Here is a 13,599-nt window from a genome sequence, read left to right as displayed (position 1 = left end):
GAGCTGACATCTGTTGCCAATCTTCCTCTTTTTGCTTGAGGAAGATTGTCACTGAGCTAACATCTGTGGCAATCTTCCTCCATTTCACATGTGGGATGCTGCCACAGCATGGCGTGATGAGTGGTGCATAGGTCTGCGCCCAGGATCCGAACCCGTGAACCCCAGGCCACCGAAGTGGAGCGCACAAACTTAACCACTAAGCCACCAGGCCAGACCCAATTATTATCTACATTGTTTGACTTGATAGTTATTAAAGTCTAGGCAGAAGGTGGCACAGGAATGACCATACTCTGTTTTCTGGAAGAGGAAACTGAGGCTCAGAGGACATAAATGTCTTGCCCAAAGACCAGGGGAGAGGTATGCTGGGAACGAACATTACTGGGACCCACTCTGTACCACGTCTGTGCAGGTGAGTCAGCCGCTTCCATACGGTTACTTCATCAAGCCCCCCAACAACCCTCTGAGGCCCGAGTCGGAGCCATCCTGCAAAGTGATTTGCCAAGGATCACAAAGCTAATCAGCGATGGGCCAGGATGCAAATAGTTTTGTCTGACTCAGACCCGCCAGCTTCTCCCAGGGGACCAGCGTAGATTTAATAAATGGCACCGCTCTGATAAATTGCAGGCCATTTGGCTGCAGGCCCAGCATCCTGTGCTCTAACCTTTAACGAATACCGGTGGCGGGCTTCCTAGGCACCAGGCTCTGACAGGTAACACCGGGTCCTCCTGGTTCCTCGAGCACCACCCTGGGGCCTGTGCACAGGCTCTGCCCTTTGCCTCGAACACTCTTCCCGCAGAAGAGCCGGCGCACGCCCTGCCCTTCTTCCAGGCCTTGACTCAAGTCTCGAAGCCTCAGGAGGCCTTTATCCTCCTTACCCTGCTTTCCTTCCTTTCCTTCCACGGCACCTGTCACCTCCTAGCTTATTACATCATTTACTTATTTATATGGGCTTCCCCTACACACACTTGCTAAGCGTAAGCTCCCCGCGAACAGAGATTTCATCTGTTTTGTTCTTCATGTGTCCAAAGCACCTAGAACAACACCTGCCATACAGTGGGTGCTCAATAAAAGTGCTGAATGACTATGAGAAACATGCAAACAATAAACGGGCATTGAGATGAAACACTCACAGCGCTGACTCAGGCTGTGGGCACTCTGGGGAGGGGGCTGTGGCCACCAGGAGTTTCCCATTTCTGTTGGGGAAGGGCGGCCTCGGGAGCATGTAGATCCGACACCTTCCTATTGATTACTGTGACAATCCAGAGACAGAGGCGGCCTCAGAAGCTTCCTATTTGCAACGTCCTGACAGCAAACACGATGAGGTGGGAAGAAGGACATCAGAGAATTTCAAGGCATCCTTGTCCCAGAAACAAGGAGAACCGAAGGCCACTGCTGGCCGCATCTGAGCCCACCTGAGGGCAGGAAGCCAAGCTCTGCTGCACAGCAGCACATCTTGAAGGCACAGGAGGGCCGAAAAGGAGCAGGGCGAGGGTGGGTCCTCACAACCTGGACAGTCAAGACAGCCAGGAGAGCAAACCCTTGGTGCCTAAGACGGATCCCAGAATCTCAGAGCTGCAAGGGACCTTGGAGACCACCTAGCACAGGCCCCTCACCCAACATATATGAAAATGAGGCTCAGGGAGGGAAACTGACTTAACCGAGCTCAAGAGTTTGTGCCAGAGCAGAGTCTAAAACTGGAGTCTCCCGACCACTGGATCAACACTCGTTTCATGGTAACACCCGCTCATTAACATTGTTTTTTATTACTGTCTTCCACAAACCAGGTCTGTACAAAACAGTGGGGACACAAGAGACCATGCAAACAGAGAAACACACTGGTCAGCCATCAAATTCGAATATAAAGTGCACGGTGTTATTATACAGGAAGTGTTTCCTGGTTGCCATGGGAACACTGGGAAGGAGTACCCAAGCCAGGCTCTGGGTCAGGGAGGACAACTTAGCAGAAAGAACATTTAAATTAAAATCTAAACAACGAGTTGGAATCGGGCAGAGGCAAGCGGAGGGGTCAAGGGAAGAAAGCACCTGCATGGCCAGAAGGGAAGAGGACACAGGGATCTTTGGGGATCTGACAGCAGTGAGAGATGGTGCCTGAGGGAGGCAGAACCCCCCATCCAAGGCTTTGGCGGCCATGTTAAGAAGTCTGAATTTTATTCTAACGGTAATGTGAGCCATTGAACGGCTTTAAGGGAAGGGGGATGTAATCAGAATTACGTATGGAAAGATCACCCTGACTGCAATTTGAAAGCCAGTTTAGAGGGGTTAAGTCTAGAGTCTGGGGGACGAGTTGGACAGGCACTGAAGAAGTCCTAGCGAGCGGCAGGGTGACTTGAACCAGGCAAAGGAAGTGAAGGGAGAGGTTGGGTTGCGCTTGAGACCTTTTGGGAGGGAGAGTTGACAGGATCTGGGGATAGATGTGGGTCATGAAGAAATGGGAAATACAGATGACTTCCAGGCTTCTCGATGAGCACCTGTGTGGAGAGTGGTGCCACTTACTGACACAGAGATCACCAGAGAAGAGACTGGGGCGGGGGTGACCCCACCGCCAGGGAGAACAGAGGAAGGAAAAAGCAGGAGAAAGGGATGGTGAGCCAGAGGTGCCATGAGCACCCATGGGGTGCATGTCTAGCAAGATGAAGAGGATGAACAGCAGGCCCTTGGAGTGCTCCCAGCAGAGCTCAGATGGGTCGGGCCTGAGCTCCAGGTGCACCTTTCCACCTCTGTCCTTGGTGCTCCGGGTTCTGCCAAACCTTTGGGCGGGTGTGCGTCATAGACCGTGACTTCCTTCCCAGGGGCTGACTCTTTGCTCTTCTAAGGTCAAGGAGCCACCTCAGATAGGGATGATGTTAATAAAGGCACGAAAGCTACTTCTAATTCCTGAAGAAGACAGCTCCCTGCCTATCACGCCACTTTGGAAGACAACAATTGAGAGGCAGCAGAGCAGGGCGATGAAGAACATGGACACTGGGGTCAAATTCCAGCTGCACCAACTAGCTGTGTAATCTCATACAGGTTCCTTAACTTCTCTGTGCCTTGTTTCCCTCATGTGGAAAATAGGCTTAAAAATAAATGCCTCTTCATAGAGTTGTGAGCTTTAAATGAGTTAGTATTTGTTAAAGAGCCTAGAGGAGCGTCTGGCACTTAGTAAGTACTACCTAATTGTTAAATTAATAAAAATGCATGCATAAGACAGGCCACCCTAGGAACAAGATAATTGGGAGTAGGGGAGACACAGTTCTGTAGGCAAAGGGGCTCAGGAGAAAGAAGGAGCATCCTGCACTGTGGACTTTAAGCACCCTGGCACATTCACTAGGAAAAAACCTGGGCTGAGCCACATGAATAGACTAAACCACCTTCCACCTCAGATCACTCCAAGAAATAATTATTCTGGGGTGGATCTTCTTTAAGAAGTAATGTTTACTTCGGAAACACAGCAATTGCACCCCAAACAGCTTTGATGTATGGGGAATCTGATCAGCCTCCGTTATATTATGGGAGGTAGTCCTGTTTTATGTATCAGGCTTTCTCTAAAGCACTGAAATTTACAGCACATTTGTTATGCGGCTCAGCAAAAGGTGTATGAATACAGAATAGCCTGCTCAATCAACACTGCTCAGCTGGAGAGGCTGGAAAGCTACTCACTCTGCCTAAGAAAGGGATTTGCCGAGAGCACCGGGGGCAAAAATTCCCATCCCGCCAGGGCACCCTGACATTGCGTTCCAACAGGCTCATGTTCCTGCTTCCACTTTGTCGCTTGCTAGTGAAAACAACACAGCCCAGACACGAGGACACTCACTTCCCCTGAGAGCACGGTTCCCTGCCTGTCTGGCTTTCTCCCGTGGCTAGCTTCTGGAAGGGAGAGGAAAAAGATTTATTCATGGGTCTGCCCTCCCTCTCACCTCCTCTCTTTCTCTTCCCTTCCTTCTTGCATCTTCTCTTTCTCTTCTGTTCCTCATGACTCCTATATCCCAGCTGGCTAGCAAATGCCTATGTCTGGGGAGACCCACGGCATCAAGGTCCTCAGAGACACAAAGTGGGCAGAAGCTCAATTTGCATCACCTTGGGCTCTGGGGGACATTCTGTCAAACTCCCAGACACCTGCCCACCAGCCTCCTCTGACCATGGTTCTGGACTCCAGCCCCATTCTCAGGGACACCCAGGACCCACGGAGCCCAGAGAGCAACACTCTCTCTAGGGAGGGATCCTAGTTATCCCCAAGGCTCCCCAACACAGCCTCCCCAAGCTGCTTTCCTTAGGTGTGGAGACCAGCCCTGGACAAAACTATGGTGTAGGTAAGACTTGCTCATTCATTCACTCAGCCAACGCTTTTGAGCATCTACTCAGTGCTAGACACTGGTCTAGGAGCTGAAAATATCTCTGTTTCACATTCCCGCCCTCACAGAGTGCTGCCGAGTGTCCTGGGGAGCCAAAAGAGGGGCAGCCACACCCCCCTGGGAATGGAGGTCAGAGGCGGGTTTCCAGGAGAACCCCATCTAACCTGACACATAAAAGAGAAATAAGAAAGACGTGTCCAAGAATATTCAAGGCATCACTATTCATGAGGGTAAAAAACTAGACATTCCAATGTCCCTCACCCATAGAATTGATACATTGTGATATGAAATCCATTCATACAATGGCATATGGCAATGAAAATGAACTGACTTAACAACCTGGAGGAATCCCACAAGCAGATACTGCACAAAAGAAAGGCAGACACAAAAGATGCATACTGTACCATTCCATGTCCACACGGTTCAGGAAGAGGCAGAACTTATCTATGGCATTGGGAGTCAGGACAGCGGATACGGGGGGGAGGGGGGGTCATAGTGGCTGGCTGGGGGTGTGAGAGGGACAATTGGGTGCTGTTTCTCAATCCGGGTGCTGGATATAAGGGTGTTTCACTTTGCAAAAATTCAAAGCTGTACACTGATGATTTGCACGTTTTTTGGTATGTTTGATAGACTTCCGTGAAAAAGTTTATGTTAAAAATTTTTTAAGACAAGTAAGAAATAACCTGGCAGAGCAGGGGTCCTCCTTGTCTTCAATGCCCTTGGCTCCCCTCCTTCGCGCTCTCTCTATTATATCAGTGACCTTATGACATTTCCCACCTTCATCATACCCCTCTCACTCTGTGGTCACACAGGAAAGCATCAAATTAATTAATTTACACTAAATTGTCCATGACTGATAGAAGTTCAATAGTATTACTTCCTTTTTAATAAAGTGGAATTGCTTTAACTCCAAACAGTAACTACCAACAGGCGGCAAGAGAGATAAGTGGTAGGGTGGCGGGCACGGCCCCAACACCCTTCAGTGCGCCCTATGCCACCATGTAACCCGAAGGCTGTGTGACATGCTGAGCTTCTTGCTTCCTGCTAGAGAATGAGCAATGGGCCCCAAGAGTGGGGGCCTTGGGGTCAGACCCAAGGTAAGCAGAGAGGGAATGACAGAACTGTACAAACACTCCGGGCAGAGGGGAGCTGATGGGTGATGCAGGCGTGCCCGTGCAAGGCTTGCCAGGGAATCTGCAATTGTACACTGCCAAAGAACACACAGACTTTGACCTATGCTCTCAATTTACATTGCTGATTTAGGGGACTTTGAGCAGCTCTGTCGTGTTCCAAGAATTATCCAAATATCTCCCCCTTCTGAGGAGGTGGGGAATTGCTAGGTTTGTAAGCCCACAGCCAGATTATCTCTGAGAAGACTTCGCAGCGGGCAGAGCAGGAACCAGACCCCTTGTGGGGATCATGACATGAGGCTCCCGCAGGGACACCTGGCCACATCTGGCCACCCCCTGCTGCCTTCCCATCTTCTCAGTCCTGAAAGGGGATAAGAGGACAGGAAACAACCCTTGGCTGCTCCAGTCCCCTGGTCTCACTGGTCCATTTTCTCCCCGGGCTTTGCTCTCTGGCTGTCAAGGCTGAGAAGCTCAACAGAGCACAGGGCGGGCAAGGCATCTTGCTTCCCCAGGGAGCAGGAGATGAAAGGCCGCTCAGTCCAGCCACTGCTCCAGCAAGCAGGCTGGTCGGGCGCTCAGTGGCTCCATGAGCTGGGCAGGGAGACTGGTAGGGAGGAGGGAGAGAGAAACGCCGGGCAGTAGGGAGTCACCCTCTGCCTGCAAGGGCCTTGTGAGAGCTCAGAGATGAACCTCTCACTGCTCCCTGTCTCTTTTCACTTCCCAACCCGCTGTCTCCAGATCAGTGGGTTTTCCAGACATAGCAAGAGGTCCCCTGTCTGACAGACTCAACCCTGAATGGGTCCCAGGGGAACAGAGACTTTCTCTGAAGTGCCTCTGGGGGAAGGCAGGCTGGCAGGCGGGAGAGTCCTGTGTCTGGGAGGACTCTTTCCAGAAAGGCCAGGGCAGGGCCCTGCACACAGGCCCTGCAGGGGGCTAACAACAGCAGGGCCCTTGGGGGAGGAGGGGACTCTGCAACGGACATGGGGGCCTTTCCAGGTTGCTTCTGCTGCAACGAGGATGCAGCAGCAGATGGTGGAGGGGAGGGGCCTTGATCTGAATCCCAGCCCCACCTTCCACGAGCTGCAGGACCTCAGGCGTGGCCCTGGCACGTAGTGGGGTCTCAGCAAATGGTTACTTGTCATGTTGGATGACTAATATCCTAGTAACCTTAAAATGACAAAGAGAGAGTGCCATCAAACACAGGGCACCAGAGTCCACCTCTCGCCATTTGTTAGGTGGCTTACAACATGTCAGGCACCAGGCCAAGGACTTTACATACATTATCACTCTCCATCCATACACAAATGGAAAGGCAGTTCTAAAGAGCCCCATTTTAGAGACAGCATTGAGAAAGATGCAGCTGCTGTTCTAATGGTACAGAGCTTCTAAGTGGAAGCACCAGGATTTGAACCTAGGTTTGGCCGTCTCCACGGTCTCCATAGCTAACCACTATGCCATCCCTTCCCAACCTCCACATGCTCAGAGATATTCAGTTCATAAGGAAAGAGGTTTGCAGTGGTCGTTTTACACATCCTATAGGTAGACGTTCTAAGCAAGCGGGGACCTTCTGTCAGAAAATCTCCATGCCCAGCCATAGTCTCCTCTTGCTTCTGTTCCATCCCCACAGCATACACCACAGTGGCAGCAGAGAGAAGCCAGCCCCCCACCACTTAGGGGCCTGGTAATAATGCTGACACAGCCCATCCCCTTTCACCTAGGGAATATATCATTTTCATTTCCTTCTTTCCTGAAAAAGCTAAATCAGTACACTTTTAATGCTTAGAATTTATCTTTATTAATAAACAATAAAAATTAAAAGCTTCTCAGGTCCCTAATTGAACAGCATCATCGGCAGGTGCAGCAGCCTAACTTCAGACACAGCATAATGTGCTGGAAACTCCTAAGCCAAAGGATTTCAAGATAGATACACACACGTACACACATGCTCATGTGTATAGAAAGGAGCTGGGGCCATGCCACACAGAGGGACCGCTGTCTGCAGGGGATGCTCTTTATCACAGGAAACAGTTCTCTCTCCTTATCAAGCAGGGCTGGGATTCCTAGGAGGCTTGGCCTGGGACTAACTGCCTCTCTGATTTAGAGAGCTGTAAAAACTTGACATGGCTTCAAATATTTAAGCACTTTAAATATGCCGATAATGATAATTACCTTGCTCAAGGCATTTCATCTTAAAGGAAGCTCCAGGCCAAGAAGACTCTGAAATCATTGTCACTGAATAGACAATGCTCTTGCTTGACTCCAATCCTCCCCATTGTGCTGGTGGCCCTGTGGGCAGCTGTCACCCAAAGCAAAAGGGAATTGAACTTAGAGCCAGATAACGAAGGTGCCACCATCTGATTGTGTCCCTGGGTGAGCCAGATGGCTTCTAAGTCTCCATATCTGTAAAATGAGGATGACAGTATAGCTGGCTTGCCTCACAGGTTATGTGTGACAATGAAGGAAACCATGTGTGAACTCCAAGTGGGTTATAGACATGAGCAATTAATAAGGCAGCAGCACCAACACCCACGACCCAGGTGGCAGAGAAGCACGTGCACCCCAGTGCCCCCTTCTCACACGCAGAATGAACCTGCCCAGGCTCCTTGGAGAAAGGTTTGCTCACTGTGAACACGTAGAGGCCTCTGGGGGCTGCCGGTGGTAGTGCAGGGGGCTACAGGGCACTCTGGGAGTCAAGAACCACCAATTCAGGTGGTGCTTCCCCACCTCACCCCCAGGACCCACTGGGCGGTGTGACTTGAGTGCGATTCCTGAAAGAGCCGAGTTTTCAGCAAGATAAACATGGGGCAGGCAGAAGGCGGAGGGAAGGACTGGAGAAAAGAAGGACAAGTTTTAGACCTTTATTTTTCACAGACTGGATGCAGCTGACCTGGAGGTAGGACTGGCCAGCATAGTGAAGGCCTTGGAGATGAGCATGGAGTTCTAAGTGGCACCAGGATTCCAAGAGGGCGTGCTGTAGCTTGAGGATGGGGGGAAGACGAAGGAAGGAGATGAGGAGAGGAGGAGGGAAGCAATCGGGTATTGAAGCCCCACCATGAGCTGGGTCCCTTACATACTTTATCTCAATTATTCCTGATAAATCTCTGAGGGGGGTTCTGCCATTCCTATTTTTCCAGATGAGGAAGGCTGCGGAGGGTATGGAGCATGCCCCTGCCCACTGCACAACGTGAGCATGCTGGGCTGCAACCAGGGGCCACCCGATTCGAAAGCCCGCATCCTCATCCCCACACCCCACCAGCCTCCAAGGCTGGGACTCTCGGCAGATGTGTTCTGCGTGCCTCCAACAAGCTCAGCTCCATCCTAGGAGCTCAGGGATAAAGAGGAATGTGAGACCAGACTCTCGTCCTCGAAGAGCTTTCAGCATAATTGGAGAGACAAGCCCAAGACTCATAAGGCAACCATAACAATCAGCCCTAAATTATTAGAAAATTAGGAGTTCAAGGAAAGAATCATCTTCAAACTCTCTTTCATGACCTCAGCCAGGAAGATCTCTCTCGGCCTCATGGCCCCCAGAGGCCTCTGCCCTCTGTGTCCTCTCTGGTGATGAGGCTGCTGAACTTTCCAGGCTCGTCACATCTCTTCTTCAACCCTAAGAGGTTCCCATCTGACTTGGAGGCCTGGCCCTGGATGGCACATCCGCCCATGCTGTGCACAGATGCCCGAGGGGTCCCACTGCAGCCTGGTACTCACAGCGTGGCCGTGGCCTGTGGACAATGCAGCGGCATCACAGGGAGCTTGTGAGAAATGCAGAGCCTCAGCCCTACCTCAGACTCCTACCAAGTCAGAATCCGACTTTTGACAAGGTCTCCAAGTGATTCATGTGCAGACTAAAGTTTGCAAAGTGTGCTGGAACCCCCACCAGCCACATCGCCAACATTGTCAGAACTGGAAGGACGATGATAATGACAATGACAGCTCACATGATAGGTGACATGTTCTGAGTGCTGTTTACAAGCTGGACATTGCACCACACGCTTTAGGTACATCTCTATCACTTCTCACAAAACCTCTGAGAGGCTGAGCCTGTCATTATTCCCATTCTGCATACAGGAGAACTGAGGCTGAGAGAGGTCACCAGCATGTCAATGACAAAGCTGGACCCAGACCCAGGACCATGCAATGCTATCGCCCATGCACGCTCTTGTCTGCTCAGCCAGAGTGTTTCTCCAAGAGCCCAGAGGTTGCCTGGGCACACTGTCTCATTTCACAGATGAAGAAACAGGTCCAGCGAGAGAAGGCCCTTGCCCACGATCCCACAGCCAGGACTCCCGAACCCTGGTCAGTGGACTTTCCAGTATACCATACCGCCCTTCCTCAGCATCCAATGGTGTGGCACAAACAGAGCTGGACTAATTTTAAAGCAGGCAAAGCTATTTAAATCATTAGCTCATTTTTGCTCAAAACAATATGAACACATGGACTGTAACAGAACCTCCCTCCCAAGAGAGCTTGTCCCTTACCTGAAGCTCCTGCAACCGGCCCCGGCCACCCAGAGCCCCGCCCGATGCCCTTGGAAGAGGAGTCAGGAGCCGGCTTGTCAGAAGCCGGATGTCACTTTTTCCTGGCAGTGCAGGGAAGGCTGGAGACGGCTGCTAGCTCAGAACCACCAGCAGAAGTGTTGCTTCAAAGCCTGGACTGCCGCCTCCTCCCAGCGGGCTGCCAGGAGCACGCGCAACCCGGAGAGATTCTGATTCACTGTTCTTCAAGCGTGTTTCGATTTGTTTCAGAAACACTCTCAGAATGACACCACAAAGCAGTCAGGCAGTCTTTTGTCTGTGCTAAAGAGCAAGCCACTGGAGGCCTGACCTGTCGACTCCTGAGGGGCTCAGCTCCTGCACCTGGGCTGGAGGGCCTTCTGCTCCCCCCAGAGGCTGACAGGTGAGAGGTGGCGGAGGGCCATAAGGAGCAGCGGGGAGGAATGACTCTGCGGGGAGAGAGAAAACCCTCCCAGGCACTTCAGCTGCAGAATGAGCTCAGCGGGGCTCCCAGACCCCAGCTGGGAAGGGGTACTCCCTGCTCCAGGCCCACGGTGGCCCTGCCACCAGCACAGTCGCCAGGCGCCTCTTTTCTCGGAGCTGGGCACTCTGCACTGAAGCTTTGCCAGTCCAACTGCAGGCCCGATGCCACTGGATTAACACTAGGACAGCCAGGACAGGCCCAATGTGCACGGAGGCCTCTGGCCTGGTGCAGACAAAACGTCAGGCCCCGCAGGGGAAGGGCGGACTCTGCTCTGAGGGGATGGCATCCCCTCTCTCCAAGCAAAAGGCCAGCTCCCCAGTCGCCCAGCAGGGAGGGAACTGTGGCTGAAGCTGTCAATACAAATAGCAGAGGCCTGGCGGGGACTCTCCCTTGGAGGACAATCGGAGCAGAGCAGGTGGGAAGCTGGGTTTACTTCACACCCGCTTGAGGGACCCTGGCCTCCTCTGCTTGGGAGAGGGGACTGGCCATAGGCCTGAGCATACAACCAGGTGCACCCGTGGCCCAGAGGGAAGATTCAGGAGGGCATGGTGTGGAGGGCATGAGGACAACAGAGGAGGAGCAGCTGGAAGGCAGAGGTCAGAGAGCAGCATCAGCAGGAGTGGAAAAACAGGGGCTACCATTTTGCGAAGGTGTGTGTGCTCTGGAGCAAGCTGGCCCTACCTACTTTTTATTTTATCTCATTTAATCCTCAGACGCCCTATGAGGTAGATACTGCTACTGTCCCCATTTTTCAAATGAAGCTCAAATAGGCAGGTGACATGTCCAACCCAGACTACACGGACATTCAGTGGTATAGACAGGATTCAAACTCAGATCATCAACCAGTACCCTGTACCAGTTTTGTTCTCACCACGTGCTCCCCTTTGCCTGCCCCAACTCTCCAAATCCTCCCTCTTCTCCAAGGCCCAGCTCTGGGCCACCTCCTCCATGTTGCCCTCCTTGACTCCTCCAGGCTTCACCTAGCTCAGCCAAGTCGGAATGGCTACGCCTCTCCCATCAGCGCCTGCAGGGCTGCTTTTACTGCCTCGTTTGGTGGTTATTCATCTTCCTGAAGAGAGTGTGAGCTCCTAAGAGGGCAGGAGATGTGTTCTTCACACGCAGTGTCCCCACACAGCATAACACAGACACGGCTTGCTCAATAAATATTTAAGAAAAGAGGGGAGAGAGGGAGGGAGGGAAGAAGGATGGCTCTTTCCCTGAAACCCTCTTTACTTCACATTTATTTTTCATGGTACAGAAAAAAAACAGAGAGAAGAGCATGGGTTTCTCGCCCTCTCTGGAAGTCTTCCACCCCAAGAGCTGACGAGATTGCCAAGGCATCAGGACCCACCTGGGTCCCAGGGAACGGCCTTCTTCAGGCCTTTTTGAAGCTGACCTCCCCTCTCCTCCTCCATCCCTCTGTGAAATGAGCAGAACCCCGGGGATGCAACTGATGGCTTTATGTCATCCTGGCCTTTTGCCTTCACCCGCCCCTGTCTGCATGGGTCTCGCGCTATGAGAGGACCCTCGCAAAGCACAGTTCCTGGCTTTGGGGAACCTACAGCCTCCAAGGGGGCCTCCTACCCAAAGGGCATGTGGTGGTCTGAGAGGGCCAGGGAACACCAAATAGACTGTCAAGAGCCTGATTCCTTATTGCCACCAAGCACAAGGGCGGCTGAGAGGCAGTGAGCGGTGTCGGGGGTAGCTGGGGTCTCTTGGCACCATGAGGCTGAAGACAGACTTCTAGGGCAAATCAATGACTCCTCCAAGCAGGGAAGAAGCAGCACTCAAATCCACAGCCTGGGCCAGGGATGTCAGACGAAGGGCTGGTGAGGAGGACAGAGCCCGCTCAACCTGCCTCCACCTCCCAGCCTGCCAAGCCTCTGAGTGCCTCGCCACATCTGAGCCATCTTCATGACACCCCCTCCGTAGCGCGTGCCCTCCCCCTCGGTGGTCCTTTAGCATCCCATCACTGTCACTCGCTGCCTCCTCTCCCCCGAGGCTGCATGCTGATAGAGTCCTGTGTGCTTTTCAAAGCCCTTTCACAAACTCTGCCTTTCCCCATTTCCATCATGAGCATTCTCAGGCCCACTTTACAGATAAGGAGACTGAGGCTCAGAGGAATTAAGGGGCACAGCCAATTGTTGGCAGCACCCAGATATGAGCTCTGGAGTTTCTTTTTTTTTTTTGGAATGTGCCTCAACATTTATACTGCCGGGAATATGTTATGACCTGAAGAATGATTTCCTGCTGGAATTGGGGAGTGTGCAGCCGGACAGAGGCAGCTCTTGAGGGCCCCTCTCTGTTTGTCTGGCTCAGCTGCTCCAGCCAGGACTGAGCCAGGTCCTCATGCACAGCTCCAGCAGGTGCCCCCAAGCCACAAGCCCCCGCTGCCCGTGGCCCCATGGCCAAGGCAACAGACAACAGCCGTGCTGATATCTTTGCTCCAGCAGTGCCCACCCCTCCGGACAGGTGGCCTTTCTCCCCAGGAGGTGACTCGGTGTTCAGGAGCTGCCAGCAGCTGTGTGCAGAGGATTGTTAAAGGAGGGACCAGGCCTGTCAGGAGGAGGTGGGGACGGCATGAGGAGGCTCCTGCAGCTGGTCCTGCAGGCCTCATTCCATCTCCCAGCCTGGCGTGTTCTGGGAGGCACAGGGTTGAGAAGGGAAGGGGACGAGAGAAGGAAAGTTTCTCCAGAACTGAAGGAACTAGCAGAGCCTTGCCCGCCGCATTGCAGAAAGGCACACGGAGACGGGTGAAATGCCCATGTCCACAGAGCCAGCACCAGGCAGGGCCAGGACCAGAAGCCAGGTTTACAACTCCCCATCTGGTGCTCTCTCTGGACCATACTGCGTGGCTTCTCCTTTGGGGAACACCAGGAGAATGAAGGCTCCCATCTAAAGTCAGTTTTGTGAATAAATGGTGAGTGTCGTAATTTCTTATGAACAAAGAACTGGATTAACTTGGGCTCCATAATGTTCATTCATCAACCAATTACCAGTAAACATTAGTGAAATACCTACTAGGTGCTATCCCTGAGGATTCAACAGTAAATAAAGACTGACTTAGATGGACACCCAGATGGACCCCTAGTACCGGCCTGGGAGCTCTCAAGACAAGATCAACATGGGCAAGATCCACC

General features: G+C 52.3%; 1 protein-coding gene across 14 annotated transcripts in view; it reads right to left on the bottom strand.

Annotated features, from left to right (window-relative positions):
- The window catches only part of GRIK4 (glutamate ionotropic receptor kainate type subunit 4), a 413,900-nt gene that overhangs the window by 305,526 nt on the left and 94,775 nt on the right, over nucleotides 1-13,599 (bottom strand). Inside the window, exon 1 of one of the 14 annotated variants that reach the window (XM_070273804.1) lies at nucleotides 9,961-10,148. The exons of 12 other annotated variants lie outside the window; for them this stretch is intronic. The gene's annotated coding sequence lies outside the window, so the exon portion shown is untranslated. Of the gene's footprint in view, nucleotides 1-9,960; nucleotides 10,149-13,599 lie in introns of those variants that run through there. One more of the 14 variants, XM_070273800.1, reaches the window with a different exon arrangement.

Source organism: Equus caballus, chromosome 7, assembly GCF_041296265.1.
Source record: "Equus caballus isolate H_3958 breed thoroughbred chromosome 7, TB-T2T, whole genome shotgun sequence".
Lineage (NCBI taxonomy): Eukaryota > Metazoa > Chordata > Mammalia > Perissodactyla > Equidae > Equus > Equus caballus.
Note: the sequence above shows the minus strand (reverse complement) of the source record. Positions and strands in the feature narration are given on the sequence as shown.